At 42.0% G+C, this 18,792-nt stretch overlaps 1 pseudogene; it reads left to right on the forward strand.

The window, feature by feature from the left end:
- The window catches only part of LOC108535891 (uncharacterized), a 52,721-nt pseudogene that overhangs the window by 3,428 nt on the left and 30,501 nt on the right, over positions 1-18,792 (forward strand).

Below are 18,792 nucleotides of genomic sequence, written 5' to 3' on the forward strand. Positions count from 1 at the left end.
TAAACCATGTGACTTCTAAAATACAAAAGAAAATTAGCTGGGCATGGTGGCACACACCTGTAATTCCAGCTACTTGGGAGGCTAAGGCAGGAGAATCACTTGAACTCGGGAGACAGAGGTTGCAGTGAGCCAAGATCACACCACCGCATTCCAGCCTGGGCGACAGAAGTGAGACTCTATCTCAAACAAACAAACAAATAACAACAACATCAAAAACAAAAAGATGGATGAAGTTGATGACTGGTATGATTTAAAAAATATCGACTTCTAATGTATAGCTTTCTTTCATCTTTCCCTTCTTCCCCATGCAAAGAAAGATGAGGAACATGAGCATACTATACTATAGTGTATGTCTGTAGCTTAATACTACATATCTGTAGTTTAATACTTAGTGTGCAAATATTCTAATAAAAAGTCATAAGGATAGGGAAGTAAAGGAAGGAGAACTATTCCAGTCTAAAGTTTAAAAATACCTTATTATTCAAAGCATATGGTCTTACCCCTGCGTAGCGGTGGCTGAAACAGATTGCAAGCTCCTTTCCTAAGGCTGACTCTGCAAACATGAGGTTTTGAAGAACTTGAAGGTTTCACACCTGCACAAAGGCTCCCAAGAAGCCTCGCACAGCAGCCCTCGTAGTACTGAGCTCAAAGTCACTGACGATTCTGTTCAAACCCTCTATTCCCCACTATGAAGGCTTTGATCTGGGGTATGGTGAAAGGTGAGGAATCAGAAAAGGGCGCCTACCATTCGTGTGATGCTCTTCCACATCTCTTCCTTACTGGAATTGCTCTCTCACTGTATCAAGCAGGGAGCTACAGCAATTCATTCATTCAACAAATACATCGTGAGCGCTGTTCTGTGCTAGGCATGTGCTCACCGCGAGAGATACAGTGGGAAAACCAGATACGCATACTGCCTAGACTCAGGGGTCTTACTTTCTCCAGAGGAAGCAAATATTAGATAAGTAACTGTACAATAAAATAGTATAACTACGAATCACGGTGAGTGCTGCAAGCTAAACACACAGCGTGTGATAAGAATGTGTGCAGACTGTGGCCATTTAATGTAGGTGATCAAGGAAGTGATATTTAAATGGATACATTCTAGGGCAAAGTCTCTGGGTGAGGAGCAAGACGTTGGTGCTTTCGAGGAATTAAAGGATGGTATGGTTAGAACAGAGTCCTGGAAGGGGACATAGGATGGAATTGAAAGAGCAGATATGAGAAAGATAACTATCCTGAAGGTACCGACTTCAGATTTCAGCCTAAGTGCCTTGGGCAGGTATTAAGGGATCTGAAAAAGTAAGGAAGTTAGTAATACTTGTGTTTTTTAAGGAAGTATTGATTTGGCTACTGTGTTGAAGAAGGCTTGAAGAGGAGGCAGAAGGAAAAGTTAAGTGGGTTATTGAAATAGTCTGGGGCCAGGCCCAGTGGCTCACACCTGTAATCCCAGCACTTTGGGAGGCTGAGGCAGGTGCATGTGGTCAGGAGTTTGAGACCAGCCCGATCAGCATGTTGAAATCCCATCTCTAATAAAAGTACAAAAAATTAGCTGGGCGTGGTAGTATGCGCCTGTAGTCCCAGCTACTGGGGAGGCTGAGGCAGGAGAATCACTTGAGCCCAGAAGGTGGAGGTTGCAGTGAGCCAAGATTGCGCCACTGCACTGCAGCCTGGGTGACAGAACAGGACTCTGAAAAAGAAAAAATGTCTGGGAGGGAAGGATGACATTATCTTGGAATAGGGGTGAGTTATGGGAATGGAAAGAAATTGAGGGATCCTCCATTTCTCTCTCTGTCTCTCTCTGTCTCTCTCTCTCTCTCTCTATATATATATATATAAAATGTATCTCTATATATTATATATCTATATATAATAATACATGTATCTGTATATAATAATATATGTATCTATATCTATATATATATAATCTATCTGTTAGTCTATTTGTTTTCTATTCAATATTGCATAAATCTCAACCATTTGCTCAATTATCTGGTACATCAGAGAGTGCCACCAGTATGTTCTAAGTCCTGTAGAAATCATGCCTTTTTTTTTTTCCGGTTTTACCATTTATTTTTTAAAATTATGTTTATTTATGTATTGCCCTGGAAATGTACAAATAGTTTCTTCTTCCGCTATTAAAGTTTGCTTGGGCGGGGCGGGTCTTGCTGGTTTCTGAGTCTGCCTTGGCTGCCATCTTCCATCCTGCCTAGGATGGCACCATTTGTTTCACATAAGTTTCTCATGCATGGGAGGCTGACATTCTTAATAGTTCTGTCACTCCTGTTACAACAGGCTGCTGAAAAGATACAAGCGATGCCTGGAGGAGATAGGGCCATCTCAGCGGTTTGTGTAACACCAATGGGGTGTGAGGTAGCAGGAAAATAATTAGTTTAGTTAGATGTAAATGGAAGACGGATGAAGAAACTGCTAATATGTGGATGCCTGGGAGGAGGAGTGGCCTGCCTCATTTAAGGTTTGAGGAAGAATAATTGAATGAATAGCTATGAAAATGAAAGCAATATTAAGAGACTTGTATGGCAACGTAGAAGGCTGGAAGAGCTAAATTCAATCAACCAGCATTTACTGAGTGTTTATTATGTACCTGCCACTGTGTGAGGCATTTTAGCTACACTGGAGGGAAAAAATAATACTAAGACATAAATAAGACTTTAGACTCTCCGTGGGAGTCAAAATTTCAGAACATATGAATGCATCAAGCAGATATTAGACAGGTTGAGTAGCAATTGTAAGCTACATTAATAGGCAAAACTATTAGGGATGGCAGGAATAATGTTGAATATAAGAAACATGACTGACTCTGTGACGATAGTTGATTTAAATTCTCTGAACATTACTTCTTTCCTTTATAACATGTTCATCTCACAGAATAGTGTGCCTTTCCATCTTCGTACAGACACATACACACACACATATCACACATCTACTCAAGGCTTTTGAGGCCACATTAGGGGTTCTGGGAACAGGAAGGTGGTGGAGAAAAATTCCCTCTCCTAACCATTTATTTTATAGAAGTCTACTATTTTAGTGAATAGTTCAGAGAAGTTAAAGGTGTTCAGAGAAGAAAAAGTCAGCATAAACCATGCCATGGACTAGATGGGTAGATGATAGGTGTTGGAAAACATGCAGAGATGAATCTTTCATTGAAGATGCCCATCTCTTGTGAAAGTTGTAGAACTTAGATAATCAATATATTAGCTACACCTTACAGAACATGAGCCATTTTAACAGATCATAATCATTATTTAATATGTTACTGAGAGTTTTTATTGTATTTTATTATTGATCCAATGTCATGTTTTGAGGTCTTTGACATGTGACGTTCTTTTTTTCTTTCTTTTTTGAGACAGCATCTTGCTCTGCCACCTAGGTTGGAGTGCAGTGGCATGTTCTCGGCTCAATGCAACCTCTGTCTCCCGTGCTCAAGCAATTCTCCTGACTCAGCCTCCCAGGTAGCTGGGACTACAGTCATGTGCCACCACACCCAGCCAATTTTTGTTTTGTATTTTTCATAGTGACAGGGTTTCGCCATGTTGGCCAGGCTGGTCTTAAACTCCTGAGCTCAGGTGATCCACATGCCTCAGCATCCCAGAGCACTAGGATGACAGGTGTGAGCCGCTGCGCCCAGCCAGACATTTTTTCCTCTTTCATATTGTTTAAAGCTCTTTTGTTCTCTGAATCTGATAGTTCTGTTGTTTTAGTCCTGAGATTTCTCCATTTCTTGTCTGCTTTTTATTCAGTGTGTTTTCAAATCTCCCTTTGTTATCATAGCTTCTCTTTACCTCACATTCTTTTCTATCACTTGTCAAATTTCTCATCAGCTTTTCATCCTGGGTTTTTCAGAGTTTGGTTTATGAAATGGTCCATTCATTTCTACACCTCTGAAGACTCTTAAAATTTAAAAAAAAATCAGAAATGGATACAGACTTGTTTTCATGGGTGGAATTAAGTTTAGAATAGGTGACATGTTTAAATTTTTAGATTGCAGACATTAGGAATTGACTTTTAAAAGATGTTACATGAATGAATGGTTAGAAAGCAGTGACATCTTTTCTAGAAAGATACTTTTCATCTGTCAGATTTATTTATCAGTTAATAATAAAGTGATTTTTTTATATCACTAGGTGATTTTCTACTGCCTCATTAGTTGAAGAAATAAAAAGACAGCCACCCTATGCTAACCCACAGAAGGGCATAACTACTTAGTATCCTGAGGGCCAAAGAACAATTAAAGTAAATTAAAATTATTTTATTTTATTTTTGGCGGGGGTTGGGGGGAGCAGAAAACAGAATGACTAGACTCAGAAGGATTCTTCTAGAGAAATATTTTAACCATTGAGTAAATTTTCCTTGATTAAAGAAGGAAATAAGAACTTGGAGAGGAAATCTAAGTATTACTTTAGGGTTATTGAGAAATGCCGGCTAGTGGTGCTTGGAAAGATAAGGACAACTTGTCAGCCACTCCACAGAGAAGTAGTTTTATTAAAAGTCAACGAAAGTGGCTGGGCACGGTGGCTCACGCCTGTAATCCTAGTGCTTTGGGAGGCCGAGGTGGGCGGATTTCCTGAGCTCAGGAATTTGAGAATAGCCTGGGCAACATGGTGAAACCCCGTCTCTACTAGAATACAAAAAAATAGCCAGGCGTGGTGGTGTGCGCCTATAGTCCCAGCTACTCAGGAGGCTGAAGCAGGACAATTGCTTGAACCCGGGAGGCGGAGGTTGCAGTGAGCCGAGATCACGCCACTGCACTCCAGCCTGGGCAAGAGAGCGAGACACCATCTCCGAAAACAAAAAACAAAAAACAAAACAAACAAACAAAAAAGTCAAAGAAATATGCCAGAATGGTCATTATATATTGAGAAATCAGATTCAACATCCCATAGATTTAGGCACTCTCACATCTGTGTATCTGGATTGGGTCATAGGGAGTTTTGTTCCAGGCTGAGTGAAATAAGACAGAGCACGGGCCAAGTAGATTTCTTCTTGCTTGCCCGTTCTCATTCATAGAGGATCCTTGTAGTTCTGTTGAGAAGAATTCATTGGAGCTCAGCTGTAAAGTGCTGTGATTGATTAGCAATGTCTTCCATGGGTACAGGAAGGGGAGGTGGTAGGTAGCATATGTGCCAGGTCTTGCCATTCTGTTCTAGACAGAAGAAACTTTTCCCCTGTGGTCAAAGAGGGAGAGCTATTTGTCTGGAGACTGGATCTACTTGGGTTGGTGAATGCATTTTAAGATGACCTGGTGTCATATTACTGTCAAGCAAGAGAGAACAATGTCATTCTAGAGTCTCAGGAGTAATGTTGTAGTTCAGTTGGGAATACCTATTATGCCTGTTAGTATTTCTAACTAAATCTTCTTTTAATGTGATAGCTTAATTGTAGGAAAATTTTTCTACAGTTTTGTTTAGGGAATACTGTTTGCTTAGCGCTTCATCAATTTATACTATTGGATTCTGTTGCCGATGACACTCGCATTGGAATGTGTGTTAGACACGTAAGGCAGACCGGAAGATGGTTCCATTCATTTCAGAGAAATGCGAATCAAAAGTGAATAGGATGGCTTTGAAGGTGGTAGTCTTATTTTTGAATGTGCGTCAGGCCCCAGGTGGTAGGTCTTGTTACTGCGTGCTGCTGTATTCTTCATGCATCTCTCTAAACAAATACGTCCTCAGGGAAGAGAGCCAGGAGAGAGAGGAGGTTCTAGAAATGTGCTGTTGGTAAATATACCTAAAGACAGTGACATTTCCTTAACCATGTTCATCATAATGAGAAATGCAGTGAATATGAAAATAAAAAATAAAGCCGGGCGCCATCGTTTATGCCTGTAATCGCAGCACTTTGGGAGGCCGAGGCTGGTGGATCGTGAGGTCAAGAGATTGAGACCATCCTGGCCAACACGGTGAAACCCCGTCTCTACTAAAAATACAAAAATTAGCTGGGCATGTTGACGCGCGCCTGTCACCAGAGCTACTTGGGAGGCTGAAGCAAGGGAATCGCTTGAACCTGGGAGCTGGAGATTGCAGTAAGCTGAGATTGCACCACTGCACTCCAGTCTGGGGGATAGAGCAAGACTCTGTCTCCAAAAATAAAAAAAAAAAGAAAGAAAAGAAAAAGAAAACCAAAATGGAAAAGATGTAGTAAAGACAGAGAACCTGCATTGTGATGCTTTCTATGTCCATCATTGTTCTCCAGGTATTGCCTAGTTTTCCACCCTCACAGCAGGCAGATGCAGGGGGTGGCAGAGGCAGCATGCTGGGAGAGTGAAGCCCATTCACAGTGGAATCGAGCCCTCATCTTTGAACCCGGTCTCTGACTTTGGCAGCTTCTTGACCTCTGTGAGCCTTGGTGTCCTCCTTTGGAAAATGGACCAACAAATGGATATTTGCAAATAAGAAGGCTTAAATAACTGATATATCTTTAGTCTCATTTGAAATGGGGACACTATGGCTCTGAGAAGTCAAGACCCACTGGTAAGTACATGTCAGAGCTAGTTTTGAGCTTCAGCGTTCCTCCTGCAGATCTGATATCTCATGTTGTGCTATAGAGAGGGCTGGATTTATAACCTAGAGAGGGTTGAATGTTGAGTCTAAAACTAGTGCTTCAGTTCCAGCCTCGTCACTCACCACCCAGGAGAACTTTGCCAGTTCTCAACTTCCTTGGCCTCTGTCTCCTCATCTCTGAAAGCCATAACATTCTGTAAAGAGGTGGGGGAGAAATTGGATGAGATGATAGATGTGGAGACGGTTTGCACAGCAGGACAGGCTATGCAGTGGGAAAGTACCATTGTAAGCAAGACTAGATATGTAGCTGCAGAAGGTCAAAGAAGACACAGAAAATTCTTTAACACCTGAGTGAAAATGATCCATGACAAATGAAGTTACTTCATTTAAAAAGAGCCTAGTCAGAGTTTTATCATATTTAAGAAATATCATTTATTGGCAATCTGCTATCTGCAAAATCACTGTTCCAGTTTTTCTTTGTGATCCCGAGCTGTTTACTTTGCAACGTTTATTTTGAAGGAACTCAAAATGGCATTGAGAAAAGCATTTTTCAGTCTGACTCGTTTTTTGGAACCCAAGAGTTTAGAGCACTTTATGTTACTCAACAATTTATTTCCATGGAGGGAGTCTATAACTGCTTTATATTTACCTGTGTTATGAATTTATGCATTTCTGAAGAAATCCGCCCACCATATGGCATGTTGATTCTCCTTTCTCTCATTTCCCCCAAAACACCAAAGAAGGAGGGCCCTATGAGGTTCAATGGTCTCATTTAATGGTGCCTTTAAAGTAGATATGCTGATGCCAAGTCTTTCTGTATTATGCCTTCCCAACAGGGATGGCTTCTTAGCAGTGAATCTGAGATGAGTAATTTGAATCACCGCCATCCTCCTGAAAAGCCAAAGCTGTTCCAGGGTGACCCAAACCAGAACAAAACTAAAATGTGTACAGGTGATAGAACGAGAATACGAATATATGTTGTGGGCTGGGAGAGTCAAAATGGCAAAGGAGTGGAAATAAATGAATGGGGGGAAATGAGTGGTGTGGAAGTAAGTCTCTAAACAGAGAGTTGTACACCTGGGTGCCACATTCTTACAAGCAGCCCGGTAGAGGCAGATGTACAGGCTACAAAGACACATGCTGTCAAGCAGCAAGTACCGCTTATTGTCTCCATTTTCTCTCTAATTAATATATGTCTTAGGAAAGATTAGGTAATCACCTGGCACCACGCATCTTTATAAGACCATCTCTGTAAAAAAAAAAAAAAAAAAAAAAAAAGAAAAAAGACGTATTAAAGCGACAGTGGCAGATAGAATCATAAGAAAAGTGTTCCATGTTGAGAGGACTCCTCCTGCCTGTTTTTGAGAATCCCTCCAAAGGCATCCTGTATGTCTGCCTTGTGAGGAAACACCCTTTGGGTACCAACTCATCAGTATCAGGAAGGCAGCATGCTCATGTCTCAGTGCCAATGCATGCCAACTCACTGAGTGGGTGGCGTTTTCACAAAGTCAGAAAAGTGAGAGTTTTGTTCTCAAGGTTTGGTTGTTGTGTTTCGTGATGTGTGAGCAATACTTTGGACAATTTTATCCAGATGGTTTTGTCCAGGTAATTTTTGTCTGCAATATATGAAATATATGATCTTTTACTATCAGATACCTTTGATCACTGTTTTTTAGTGGTGAGAATAAGAAGATATCTTCATTTTCCATTAAGTATAATATTTTATGAATATTTTCCCCACCTTTTCACTTGAATACCTTCCCACTCCAACACACAGACCTACATCTGTATTCCCTTTGATCCACAATTATAAGCTTTTGAAGGGATTATATCAAGATTACCTATTTTTTAATACCATGTTAATAATTAGACAACTTGCCAGTGTTGAAGTTTGTTAAAGTCGTCCCCATCACAATTCCTGAGCTAATTACTAGAATATCAGTCAGTAGGTTCTAAAGCAAAACTCTGGGGTGTGCCTAGATGGAAATCTGAATTTTAATAGACAGATGAGTTGGTCTTTAATAATAGTAGTTTGAAAACTAACACAGTTCAAGCAAAAACAAATTCTCATACAATTGAGCACTGGGACCAAAATATTTTTTTTAAAAAACTTGGTCACTGGATGAAATCTAAGTTCTTGGCTTTCTCTTAAAGAGTACTTTAAAGGTTAGAAATCCCCAACAGAGGCTACCCGTTATGTAATTCCAAATTCATTCCTCTTCTAAGACACACAATAGCGCTCAAGAGACCTGAAAAAGTTAGTTCTTCTCCCAAGAGTGCATGTTTAACCAACTTCTCAAACCAGGTGACCATTATTATTGTTTATGTTCACTTTCAAAAGCATAGAACAATTTGAACCTGTAGAAATGTGTCCTAAGGAACTTAATCTTTTCTTTTGTGGTAGGTGCACAATAAAAGTTTTGTTCATTGAATAAATGAGTCAAGAACTCATTCTCATAATGCAGGAGAATGAAATGGGAAGGGTGGTAGGGGTGAGGGGTGGCACATCTCTAGGAGACTGGCATGATTACAGATTTGGGTAATTCCCAGGATCGAGTAGCCTGGGGCAGACTTAGACAATTAGATAGAAGGATCAGGAGTGGAATGGAATATGGCAAGAAATGTATGTGCATGCAATGAAAGATGGCAGAAAACAAAATCCATTGATTCAATAAATGAATATTTTATGGAATGCTTACTGTATGCCAGGCACTGTGCTGCTGAGGAAGGCCAAGTTGACAGGATAACTGACCATGCCAGGATTTCCAGAATTGAGGAGTGTCCTGAGAGGTAGGACTTCCATACTAAAGCTAGGAAAATGCCAAGCAACCCAACCTGAGTTGATCACCTTGAACTTGAAGAAGTACTGTGATTATAAGAAGTTTGTTGCCTGATGTGTGCGGCAAGTCAATAGGAGACACTGGGTTACAGCAGAGAAAGTGGTTTAATTATGGGGCTGCTGAATGAGGAGCAGCAAACCTCAAATCCATCTCCCGGAGGAGCTGAGGGCTAGGGTTCTTGGAGAGGGCTAAAGTGTGGAGATCATTCATTGATCAAAGACTTCATGGTGAAGTCATGGACAGGGAGGTAAACAGTATTCGCATGCTGATTCTGTTCCTCTATGGGAGGTCTTTAAACTGGTTGGCATCAGCTGTTGCACTGGAATTTTGGATCTGATAAACATCTTAAGCAATTCTTTTTTTTGTTTGTTTGTTTTTTTTTTTGAGACAGAGTCTCACTCTGTCACCCAGGCTGTAGTGCAGTGGCACGATCTTGACTTACTGCATCCTCTCCCTCCCATGTTCTAGTGATTCTCCTGCCTCAGCTCCCGAGTGGCGGGGATTACAGGTGCCTGACACCACGCCCAGCTAGATTTTTTTGTATTTTTAGTAGAGACAGGGTTTTACCATCTTGGCCAGGCTGGTCTTGAACTCTTGACCTCATAATCCACCCACCTCAGCCTCCTAAAGTGCTGGGATTACAGGCATGAGCCACCACGCCCAGCCCATCTTAAGCAATTCTTAAACAAAAGCTTTATGATTCTAGTATCAGAAATCCTATCTACAGGAACAATGGGGATGCATAAGGTTGATATCTAGTGACTTTCAGTTAGAAGGAAGTGGGTCAAAGTGCAGCCTGATTACTGCTTAATTATGACCATATTTCTGGCCAGAATTCTTGTTAACCATGTGAGGATGGCTTCAGTGCTAACAAGAGTGATGAATAGTATGGTTGCTAAGGGTTCATGAAACAGGCCTTCTGACTCTCTGCAGCAAGGGGGAAGTGTAGGGGTTGGGGGAGAGTTAAGCCTAGCTCACTCATGGCCTAAATTAGTTTCAGGTGTTACCGGAAAGGGGTTTGGATCTAGACTCTAAGAGAGGGTTTTTGGATCTCAAGCAAGAAAGAATTCAGGGCAAGTCCACAGAGTAAAGTGAAAGAAAGTTTGTTAGGAAAGTGAAGGAGTAAAGGAGTGAAGGAGTGAAGGAGTAAAAGAACGGTTACTCCATAGGCAGAGCAGCCCCAAGGGATGCTGGTTGCCCATTTTTATGATTGTTTCTTGATGATATGCTAAACAAGGGGAGGATTATTTATGCCTTCCCTTTTTAGACCATGTAGGGTAACTTCCTGATGTTGCCTTGGTATTTGTAAGCTGTCATGGTGCTGGTGGGAGTGTAGCAGTGAGGACGAGCAGAGGTCATTCCCATCGCCATCTTGGTATTGGTGGGTGTTGGCTCCTTTACTGCAACCTGTTTGATGAGCACGGTCTTTGTCTGTATCTTGTGCTGACCTCCTGTCTCATCCTGTGGCTTAGAATGCCTAACTATCTGGGAATGCAGCCCAGTAGGTCTTAGCCTCATTTTACCCAGCCCCTATTCGATATGCCTCTGACGTAAGAGTGAGCCAGGGAAAGAGAGACATTCAAGGGAGAGGTAACAACACTTCTGAGGACCTGGGGGATCACAAACATTAGGAAAACCATAAGAAAAAAAGGGAAGGAGTGGACAGAGAGTGGCACAAAATGAAGCCACAAAGATGGGCAGTGTCCACTCTCTCCAGGGTCTTGTAGGACATGTGTTAGCTTTCCACTGATGCTGCATCAAATGATCACAAATCATTGGTTTAAAACCATGCAAATTTTCTGTCTTACATTTCTGGAATTTAAAAGTCTATCATGGGTCTTACTGGGCTAAAATCAAGGTGTCAATGGGGCAGCATTCCTTATGAACTCTCTATGGGACAGAACCTGTTTCCTTGCTTTTTTTGGAGGCTAGAGGCTGCCTGCATTCCTTGGCTTGTGGCCTCCTTCCATTTTTCAAAGCCAACAATGGCGAGTTGAGTCTCTTTCACATCAAATCCCTCTGATACTGACTCTTGTTTTACCTCCTCCTTCTCTATCTTGTATAGGAGAATGAGTAAAAGGAGGTTGAGACTTGCTGGGCAGCATTCATAAGGAGGTTAGGGATTCCTAGCCTCTAGATATTTATGGTTAAGGGAACAGATTAATAACATTTACTAAACAAACCCAGGCTCAAGAATGTCCTGTTATCCCCATATCTTGAAAACAAAAGGATTCCTAATTTTGCTTTAAAGATAATAATGCTGATTCTTGCAAAATATAGTAATTAAGAAAATTAATCCTTTATCACAAACCCTCATAGTAAAGCACACTCCCCATTATTATTATTTTTTTGTTATCCTATATATAAACAAGCATTGTACATAGGGTGGCCAGGTTCCCCCTCTTACATTATGAATGCCCTACTCTCTGTGGAGTAGCTGTTTCTTTTTTTTTTTTTTTTTTTTTTTGAGACGGAGTCTTGCTCTGTCGCCCAGGCTGGAATGCTGTGGCCTGATCTCGGCTCACTGCAAGCTCCGCCTCCCGGGTTCCCGCCATTCTCCTGCCTCAGCCTCCCGAGTAGCTGAGGCTACAGGCGCCCGCCACGTCGCCTGGCTAGTTTTTTGTATTTTTTAGTAGAGACGGGGTTTCAACATGTTAGCCAGGATGGTCTTGATCTCCTGACCTCGTGATCCGTCCGTCTCGGCCTCCCAAAGTGCTGGGATTACAGGCTTGAGCCACCGCGCCTGGCCTGGAGTAGCTGTTCTTTCACCACTTTACTTTCAAATAAACTTGCTTTTGGTTTGTTTGCACTGTGGGCTCTCCCCGAATTCTTTCTTATGCAAAATCCAAGAACCATTTCTTGGAGTCCAGATTGGGACTGCTTTCTGGTAACACTTTTAAGGATTCTCATGATTCCACTGAACCCACCTGGATCATTCAGAATAATTTCTTGCATAAGGTCAACTGATTAGCAACCTTAATTCCATCTACAACCTTAATTCTCCTTTGCAATAAAACATAAAATACTTACAGTTTCCAGGAATTAGCATGTGGACCCTGTTGGGGGGCTGGGCATAGTAAGGATTTTGTGCAAATTCAAACAGGAATTGGCAAACTATCAAAGCCCTACTTTGAAGGGGAGTGATGGTCAATTTGCATTTCAAAGGACCAGTCTGCTCCCATGTGGGGATGGAGGCAAGCACGTGTAAGGGATTATCAGTTGGGAAGCTGTTACAGAGTTCCTGGAAAGAGATGGTGGTGGTCTGGACTAGGATGGCACCATGAAGATGGACATATGGAAATGCATTCTGGCTGTATTAAACAGGAGGAATTGACATGAATTAGAGATAGACTAAATTAAAAACAAGTAGAAATGAAGGATTCCATGTTTTGCCATGGCAGTCTTTTAACATTGAATGAATACAAAATGTCAAGGTGCTTAGCATAGACTAGCCCATGAATGGCACATAACAGAAACAACCTTGATAAGGTTCCCTGTCTCTAAATTTAAAGATGTGCACAGCAACCTCACGAGGTTCAAGGTTGAGGCATTGGGGGTGGAACAAATAATGAAGTTAGGTAGGTTTTACTGAGCGGCATCCACATGGACGTCTGTTAGAGGGTTAGGTGTACATATCTGAGGTTCAGAATGCACATTCCTCTCCATTTCTTCCAAATATAACATTTATTCCTCTAAATGCTTTTGTGAAATGTGTTTGGTATTTGATAAATCTCTTCGGTGCGTATCTTCAAATTTGGAGATAGGAACCTTATCAAGGTTATTTCTGTTATATGCCACTCACAGGCTAGTCTATGCTAATCACCTTGACATTTTGTATTCATTTGGTGTGAGAGGAATGCTTTATCCTGCATTGATGGGGACACTTGTTTCTAATGAGAAATCTGATGAAATCAGGTGCTTTGAATACAGAACATCTCCAAACTTCTGTAGCTTTATAATTTTTCTGAAGTTTGTCTCCTCCCTTTAGGAGACCATGGTTTTTGATACGAAACTCCATCTGTTAGTGATTTCTGATAAGGATTTTACTTTTAAATCCATCAAAGGGGAGGAGAAGTGACATTTTCAAGTGGGCAGATGGAAAAATGAGTCTCTTGGTCTTTCTTTAGGTCTTATACCCCTCTTCCTCTCTGTTCTTTTCACAAAAGATTATCTCATCAGAAATTCGGGGAAAAATGGCTTTTCATTCTTATTCTCGTTTTCTGACATTCTTACTCTAAAAGTCATTATTAATTTAGAAAATTCTGTCTATTAGGTAATCTGTGTCTTCCCCTATCCTGGTGGTATTTCATTATCATTTAAATATACCACCCACTGCTCCTTCTCAAACCTTTTGAATAGAGGGTCATTAGTAGATTTTTTTTCCCCCTAAATTATGCTCAGCAGTTGTTAAAGGAAGACGGTCTCCAGTGAAGTCCTTTCTACATTGAAGAACTGAAGTGAGGATTTGAGATAATTATCTGGATAACTCAGCCTCCTCTTATCCCTCTTGAGGTGGAATACATTTCCTGTTCTCTTTCATTCCTCCCTTCTTTCATTTCTTACGGGTTATCTTTGCCACAAACAACAACAATAATAAAACAAAAACCAAATAAGGTATTCATGTTTTCATGCTGCCTATAGATGTAGAAAGTTTTTAAAAAGTGTTTTGTGAATTGCCAGCTACTTTTTAAAAATTAATACGAATGCATGTCAAACTTCCTGAGACATTTTAAAGCAGAACTCATCTTGAGATTTGAATCAGTCATCTTTCTCAGTCATTTCGGGGGATTAATCCTGTGTTTTCCATGCATAAGATTCCCTTTGGATTGAGGATTACTATGAACCTGGGCTTTGCCTTCATCCTTAAGAATCACAATCCCCTGAGAATTAAAGATGCATCTTCTCATGTAAATTGCTTGAGGTTTTCATGGAGTCTCTGGCTGTTACAAATGTCAGCTGAGCAGACTCTATTTCTAATCTTAGCAGAGTAACCTCTCCTGGGCACCAGTGACTGTGATGAAAGGAGGTAATCAGTCATTCTTCATCTCTATTTCTTGTACCCAGTGCCACCTGATATGCAACATGGAAACTATTGTTGGAGGATCTATGTCTAGGACAGGCATTGCCTGGTCTTATGCAACCTCTACCTCCCGGGTTCAAGCAATTCTCATGCCTCAGTAGCTAGGATTACTGGTGCCTGCCACCACACCTGGCTAATTTGTGTGTTTTTAGTAGACACAGGGTTTCACCATGTTGGCCAGGCTGGTCTCGAATTCCAAGCCTCAAGTGATCCACTCACCTCAGCCTCCCAAAGTGCTGCAGTTATAACCATGAGCCATCATGCCCAGCCTGGTATTATATAATCTTCCTTTCTTTCTCTCTTCTTCTTCTTTTTTTTCTTTCTTTTTTTCTTCTTCTTTTTTTATTTTTATTTTTTTTAGTCTGCTCTGTCGCCCATGCTGGAGTGCAGTGGTATGATCTCGGCTCATTGCAACCTCCACCCCTGGGTTCAAGCGATTCTCCTGCCTCAGCCTCCCGAGTAGCTAGGATTACAGGCATGTGTCACCATGCCCTGCTAATTTTTGTATTTTTAGTAGACACGGAGTTTCACCAGGTTGGCCAGGCTGATCTTGGATTTCTGGCCTCAAGTGATCTGACCGCCTTGGCCTCCCAAAGTGCTGGGATTACAGGTGTGAGCCACTGAGCCCGGCCTGGTCTTACACAATCTTTGTGAGCATCAAGTCTGTCATTTGTAAAATAAGAACAATATACAGTAGCTTTTAGAGTGTTGTGATGATACAATAGGGTGAGATGTTTGGAAGAGCAAGACACTATATTCTTGTGAAGCAAAGCATTCTTATGTTTGCCGCTTCCTTGTTCTCTCCTAGGTACACTTAAACAAACAGCTCCTGGTGCAGGTTAGATGAACCCCCACATTGGTGCTTCATCCAGGAGTTCTTGACTTTACCTAGAAGAGAATTTAAGGGCGAGCCAGGGATGTTAAACAGCAACTTTTACTGAAGCAGCAGTGTACTGCTCCTTGCAGAGCAAGGCTCCCCCTATAGGCAGTGTGCCCAGAGGCAGTTCTGCAGCAATATTTATGTCTGCAGGTGGGCATTTCCAGATGTTGCCATGGCAGTGGTAAACTGGCATGGCAGGCTGGCGGGCAGGTCTAATGGAAAGCTGCTTCTGCCCCAGCCCTGTTTTAGCGAGTCCTCGATCTGACCTGGTAGGGGAATCCCCACATCCAGAGTCAGTTCCCGCTTCCTACCTCACTTCCATCATCCTTCATGCCTACTGGGTCCCAACTACATGGCAGACATAGTCCTAGGTGTGAGAATGTATTGGAAGCAAACTCGAGTTCCTCCCTTCATGGAGCTTACATTCTAAAAGAGGGATCGGATGATGACACATGTGGACCCAGACATTCCGAGACCGGTCTCAGTTAATTTAGAAAGTTTATTTTTTATTTTGCCAAAGTTGAGGATGTGTGCCTGCGACATGGCCTAAGGAGGTCCTGACGACAGACACGCAAGGTGGTTGGGGTGCAGCTTGGTTTTCTCCATTTTAGGGAGACATAAGACATCAATCAATACATGTAAGAAGTACATTGGTTCGGTCTGGAAAGGCAGGACAACTCAAAAGGAAGACAGGAAGACTCAAAGTGGGGAGAGGGCTTCCAGGTCACAGAGAGGTGGGAAACAAAGTGGTTGCATTCTCTCCAGAGGAGGCAATCAGGTCTGTGTTTGTCTCAGTGAGCACAGGGAGGACTTTGAATAGAATGGGAGGCAGGTTGACCCTAAGCAGTTCCCAGCTTGACTTTTCCCTTTAGCTTAGTAATTTGGGAGGCCCAAGGTATTTTCCTTTCACACACATATACAAGTGAATACTTATTATATATAGTGCCAATAATGAGCCCAGAACAAGCAATCCATCTGAGAGAATAGAAGCGGCCAGAAGGTACTGCTGTAGATAGTGTTGTTAAATTTAACTAAATTTGGCCTGAGGATGCCTCTGCAACTGAGTCCTTACTTAACAAACTGCAGCCTAACTTATTAGTATGTAAACTAAGTGAAGGTCTAGCTTGGGAATGTGCGTCTGTAACAGGTTGCTGAGTCTCAGCCAATCACGGCAGCCCAGCTTCAGATAATCCCAGGCGGCCAAGGGATCAGGCCCTGTTCCAAAGAGGCAAGGCTAATCTGTAACTAATCAGGCTGCTTCTGTACCTCACTTCTGTTTTCTGTCCATAAAGGCTGCCTGCCTGTGTTGGGGAGCGGAGCTCACTGAATCTCTTCTGGTTGTGACGGCTGCCTGATTCTCCAATCGCTCCTTGCTCAATTAAACTCTGTTAGATTTAATTTGTCTACAGTTTTTATTTTAACGGTGTCTTCATAATGCCTCAAGAAATGCCTTTTTGAAGTTATGATGTTTGAGCAGAGAGTTGAAATAACTTCATAATTGAGGCTTGTCTTGGGATGGTTGATATTAATCGTGTCAAACGCTGGATCTCTCATATATTACCAGAACAACCTCTTGACAAGACGAAACTGAGTTTTCTGCTTAACTGAATTATGGGAGAGCGCTACCTCAAGAGAGTCTTGGTGGTATCCCAGGAGGATGGGCAAATTCAGGATATTTACTGAGATTTCACTGTGTGCTGTAAGGTGGGCCTTTCCATGCAAGGCCTTGTTTGCATTGAATAAAGATCATATTATAGTTTAGAACTGATGGACAGAGCAAGGCAAAGATATTGGGCTGAGGAGTTCAAAGAATCTTAGGGTGATAGTGACCATTTGATGCTTTCTCTTCAAGAGTCAGTGGGTCTCTGAAGAAGTTCCTGGAATGAGCAAGAAAGCCGTTTGGACTTTTAACACTCTGCTCAAGAGTTTCCTGGAACAGTAAAGTAATGTGATGAAGAAAGTCAACTAGGGAAGTCATGGTAACGTAGACAGTGAACAGGAGATGGTTCTGATCCTCAACCATCATCATCATCATTGTCTCTCATGTTTATTGGGGGCTTCGTATGTGCTGAATACTATGCTTGGTTCTAAAGATACAGCTGTAAACAAACAAGCGTGTTCCTTTCTTCCCACTTGGCTTATAATCTACCCATGAAAGTAGATGCTAAACAAATACTTGCGTGAGTTAATTACAAATGCAATAGTTGCTGTGAAAAGAATGTTCTTCACTATGACAGTGTGGTGTCAATCATGGGGCCCTGTGGTGGCCTGGGAGTAACTGAAAGAGGCTTTGCTTCTTGCATATGCATAGATGCTAGCTGGGTGAAGGACGCAAGAGACGGCTGGGTGAAGGAGACTGAAGTTTATCTTAGAGCAAGGAGAAATAAAATGTCCCTGTATATCAATAATTATTATATCCTATGTTCACAGAGAAATTGACACAAATAATATCTTAAGACACATTCACAGTAAACAGTGACAGTGCTTAGAAACGTCAAAATTGACAGAATCTACCTGCGACTGCCTGGCCCATTCCTCTAACTAAACAGCAGTTGTTTGTTGAAAGAATGAGTGAATGTTGAATTAATCAACATCACTTAGTTCCTCAGTGACCTCCACCAGCTCATTTGCTCATGCCAAGCATACAGAAACTGGTGAGAGGACACGTTTGCATCTCAGCCTAACTTACTCCCGAATATAAGAAAGCAGGAAAATAGGCCTTCAGGCGTGAAAGCGGGTGGTGGAAACCCAGGCCGTTCCTACCTCTTGGTCAAGTTTAGCTATCCTGAGTGTGAGAGGCAGAGAAGGGGAAAGAGGCAGGAGTGCTCTGAGGGAGGTTACAGCTTTATGGGTTTGTGTGGTTTGACGTCTTTGCTTTTGGCTGTGAGCACTGTAGGAGATGAGATAGGCTTGTGATACAATGTGGGGCGCGTGTGGGGTTAGGCCATCCAGGTTCACACTCCAGCTCCACTGTGTAGGAGCTGTGTAAACTCAGGGAAATCATTTAACTCCTTCTTGTCCAGTTGTCTCCTCTGTAAAAGAGAGATGGTATAGACAACACCATGTGGTTCTTGGAGAATTAAATGAGATACTCCAGTAGAAAGCACTTATACAGAAACTTATATGGCATTTCTATGGCAGATGCTGCCCTTGTGTCAAGGGAAACCTCTTTGCCCTGTTGTAGCCGTATACATACTTGGTGAGATGGTGTATCAGCCTGTTCTTGCACTGCTGTAAGGAAATACCTGAGACTGGGTAATTTGTAAAGAAATGAGGGTTAATTGGCTCATGGTTCTGCAGGCTGTACAGGAAACATGGCAGAATCTGCAGCTGGGGAGGCCTCAGGGGGCTTTTACTCATGACAGAAGGCAAAGCAGGAGCAGACATCTCATGGCAGGAGCAGGAATGAGGGTAGGGAGAGTGCCACATGCTTTTAAACAACCAGATGTCATGAGAGCTCTATCAGGAGAC

Source organism: Rhinopithecus bieti, unplaced genomic scaffold (genome assembly GCF_001698545.2).
Source record: "Rhinopithecus bieti isolate Rb0 unplaced genomic scaffold, ASM169854v2 scaffold_12086, whole genome shotgun sequence".
NCBI lineage: Eukaryota > Metazoa > Chordata > Mammalia > Primates > Cercopithecidae > Rhinopithecus > Rhinopithecus bieti.